This window comes from Nipponia nippon, unplaced genomic scaffold (assembly GCF_047370975.1).
Source record: "Nipponia nippon isolate SJK-2023a ecotype South Korea unplaced genomic scaffold, ASM4737097v1 scaffold_2, whole genome shotgun sequence".
Classification (NCBI taxonomy): Eukaryota; Metazoa; Chordata; class Aves; order Pelecaniformes; family Threskiornithidae; genus Nipponia; species Nipponia nippon.
Genome location: NW_028262336.1, coordinates 128304992 through 128309000, shown reverse-complemented (window position 1 = coordinate 128309000; position 4009 = coordinate 128304992). Strand labels below are relative to the sequence as shown.

Here is a 4009-nt window from a genome sequence, read left to right as displayed (position 1 = left end):
CTTTCTATGGCTGTTTTGATCTCTCAAGTGTACAAGTGATAAGAATCAGGGCCTGACATGCTGGGAGGGCATTTTTAGACATAGCGAAATGCATCCGTGGGAGCAGAAGGGTGAGTTCACATTGTATCACGCTCAACATCGGTGATGCTCTAGGGAACGAATACCAAAACCTACTGACAGGGTGTGTTTCCCATATGGGTGCTTATGCAGCACCATACTTCACCCGTGTGTGTAACACCACATGCATGTTATGGCCATGCTGACTACCAGGAGCCGAAGATCTATCATCTGCCTCAGCTTCACTCTTTGCCTTTTGAAGGCAACCTCTAAGTTGAGTGAAGCTGCAGCCATTGCATGAGCAAATACAGCATCCCAGGGAGGAAACGCTCTTTGTATCCCAAAGCATTTTTATTCCCAGGATGGAGCTCATGTGAAACACAGGACTCAGGTTGTCCTCTCTGCATGGGGCTGAGTGTCCCAGTTCATGAGCAGATCCAGATTTTCCACTAAAACACCCCACCTCTGGGGCAATCTGTGAGCGCACAGCAAGACGACCCAATTGCTGGGAAGGGGAAGCAGGAAAAAAACCCCCAGATCCAGTTCAAACCGATGGGGGCCTTGAGGGAGATTCAATGCAACCCCTCTCCCTGGAAATCAGCCAGGGCACTGAAGCTACCACCCCTTCACAAGCCCAAAAGGGACCCAAAGACGGACAGCAATGGACACTACCTGCAAACAGGACACAGCTCTCAGACCTTTTCTTCCCACTCCTGGAGATGGGGCATGCAGAGGGAGGGTAGCCATCGCCAACACCTTCTGCCATGTGGTCTGTGTCTGTTATTTTGCATCCTGCTGCCCTGCTAATAAAACAAGCGATGTCCTTGTAGTGCTTTCCAGGGGGGAAACACAAAATGCATTTGCCGTTAGTTTATTTTTTTAAAGCCTTATTTAAGAAAAGGAGAGGAAAGGGATCCCTGCAAGGGGCACACTTGCTAACAGGAGAGCGCAATACGCTTGATTGCTTTTTCTTGTCCCGCAGTACCTCACTGACTCCCTGGGAAGGCAAAAAAAAAGGGTTAGGTGATGTAGCTATACAGCATATAAAGCAGCAGCTCTTTAGCATATGGTTGTAGTTATGCAGCTGGGGAGCGGACACGTATTTTGGGAAGATACCTGGCCAGTGTGCAGCCAGCTGTGATCTGATATCCAGGGTAACTGCGCCACCTCATGGTCCCCAGAGCCAAAGAGTTCAGAAGTGGGAGTCGGATGCATAGTGTGACTCGCGTTCGCTGAAAAGCATCTTCACAGCCTCCTCTGAGAAAAGCTTTATTCACTGGAGTGAAGTCAGTTCCTTTAGTAAGGCCAGGTGGGGATTTGCTCCTCCTGGATTACTGCCTTACTTTGACAACCGTCCCAACAGTCTCCAAATGAACTACTATTCCTTCTAAAACAATGACGAAATAAGAGCTGGAGATGTCTTTCGATACAGATGTCCCCTGCTTGCCTTGGGACTGCTCCTTAGAGCACATGCATCACTTCTTCATCCAATCCTGCTTTAAAAGACCTGATCCCCGTGGCTCCTGCCGCTTCCCTGCAGATGCAAGCTTGCAGCCCAGTAGATCCCATCGTGGAGAAGGGCTGTCCCAGATTATCATGTCCTGCTTCCCTTTCCTTTGATCCACTCGAAATAATCTCTCCCATTTGGCACCCCAGGCAGCCCTTCTTTTAGCCTCCTGTTCTCACCCTTCTCACACTTGCAGCTGATTGTTGGCCGTGTCTCTTACAAGCTGTCACTTGGGCATTCACGCCTGGATTTTCCTGGTTTTGCCTCCGTAAGAGGTGTGGGGGAGTTTTCACCGACTTAAGTCCAGCACAAGATAGTCACCTAGTGCTCTCCCACAGTGAAAAGGGAGAACAGGGTATCATCGGGGTTAAGTAAGCCCACCCCAAGTTGGCTATCTAACATAGTCCTACAACTGCCCTCTGGAAATGCCTCACTTTTTCCCATGGGCCACAGTGAGCGTCCAGTCAACTATGTTTATTTGAAGGCCTTAGATGGCTAAAGTTGACCTGAATCCCAATGTACACGTCCTATCTGCCTCCTACAGTCCTCAGTGATGAGCACCTCCACCTTTTCCGCTTGCGTTCATCCTTCTGCTGCTTCTGCAACCAAACGCATCGCCAAGTCCATGACCTTAACTCCATCCTAACCGCACAAGGAGAGATTGTCTGAATCTCACTGGCTTCTTCCCCTCATATCTAATTTGTGGTGCACAGTCAATCCTGTCCAGCACTCCCGCTGTCTCCTCCTTATAAGTGTTCAGCCATGCAGATTGCATTTCCATGGATAACTTCCCTTCGCCTCATTGATCCAGCACCAGCCTTTGTCTGCAGCGAGATAATGATAAAGATCACCATTAATTTATGACAACGTCACACAGACTGTGTGTCCACGTATCACTGACTCTTGGCATGGGTAGTTCCTGGCCCATAAAACACATATAAAGTGAAAGCAGAATAAGAAATAATTCAGATACCTGATCTATCCTAAATCTAGATACAGCTATCATTTTTTAAACTTCTGCCTGCCAGCATCTGTTCATAAAAGACAGCTTTTGGGAAAAGACGCGATTTGCAGCAATGGGCTTATAGCCATTCTGGTTATCGCTCTGCCTCGTCTTCCCCATCCCCTTAACCCATTGCCTCTCTTTTTCTCCTGGTCCTTACCTGCTTTCAAGGAGCACTGCTGTTCGGTGGGAGCTGGATGCTGGGCTCTGATGTGGTGTTACAGCTGCTGGGGGGTGAAGGCCACTCTTACAGAAAGAGGATTCAGCTTAGAGAAAGGGGTTTTTACCTGCTTTATTTGGAAATGCTGCCCCAGGAATCACCAGGTAAGAAGTTCTTCATATCAGGCCAATTTATTAAAAGATGTGGGTTACTTGCAGTTTGGAAATCTCATCTCTGGCTTGACCCAAAATGCAATACAGAACCAGAACAAAATACTTACAAAACATAGATGTAGCTGACTTTCTGTACAAACAGTTTACAAGGTAAAGGAGGGATGATTTGGGGAAACAGCTGAGATGATACAGCCAAGGAAACTTATTTCAAGTTTCAAGAAACTTATTTCTCATTTGAGAAGCTGCTTGTAAACTTTACTCAAAATCTTTTGTGCGTCCTTGCCTTCAGCATCCACCCTGGATATGATCTCCCACTTTGAATTCAGTGGTTCTTACTGGAACAAAGAATTAGGGAAAGTTTTAAAGCAGAGAGGAGTGACTGATTGCTCAACTGCTGCCAAACTCCTTGACGTCATGCTTCAGCAAAGCAATGAGATGCAAGGTGTCCTTGGAAAGCTGGAGACATCAGCCCCGAGTAAAGGTGACCCAATAAACCCCATTGTGCTCCCTCCCCATCTCTTCCCCTGCCAACTTTAGGATTAAGCTCCCAAATGCACTTCATATGCAGGAGGGGACAGAACTGAACAAACCCATAAAAAGCTGAAATGTTGTGACCTATGTGGCTCATCCTACCATAACATCTAGAGCAGGCATGTAAGTATCTCAGTTGTCTTTACGCCAGGAAAATGAGCATTGCCACGGCCTGTTCCCTGGCCTCATGGCCAGATGAGATGGAAAGGTCCATACCTTTATCATTAATCTCTATCACTTTCCAGAACAGTTTGGTCACACCCATCCTTCTCACCGGGAAGGCTATCTGACCCGTGCAACTACAGGACTGTTTGGGACTGCTTGGTCTTGGCTAAAACAGTTCCAGGGACCATGCTATAAGTTGAGCTGTATGGCCAGCTGAGACCTGTGCTGATTATTAGCCTGGATGCAGTCAGAGAGTTTTATTTGCTTGGCAGAGCAATGGTACCACAGCCTTGTCGGTGAACATTGGCCAAGCGAGGTCCAACCTTACCCCATGAGTGAGGATCAAGGGTTCAGATTCAGCTCAGGAGGCCACATGGAAACAAAGAGAGACCAAGACTGAAATGAAAACCTGA

At 47.5% G+C, this 4009-nt stretch overlaps 1 long non-coding RNA gene across 1 annotated transcript; it reads right to left on the bottom strand.

Annotated features, from left to right (window-relative positions):
- Window positions 1-1025: 1025 nt before the first annotated feature.
- Window positions 1026-3222, bottom strand: LOC148055954 (uncharacterized). The gene is made up of 3 exons (XR_015704936.1): window positions 2728-3222; window positions 1174-2388; window positions 1026-1054 (listed from the first exon to the last, which is right to left on the bottom strand). It is a non-coding gene; the product is annotated as an uncharacterized LOC148055954 (long non-coding RNA).
- Window positions 3223-4009: the final 787 nt, after the last annotated feature.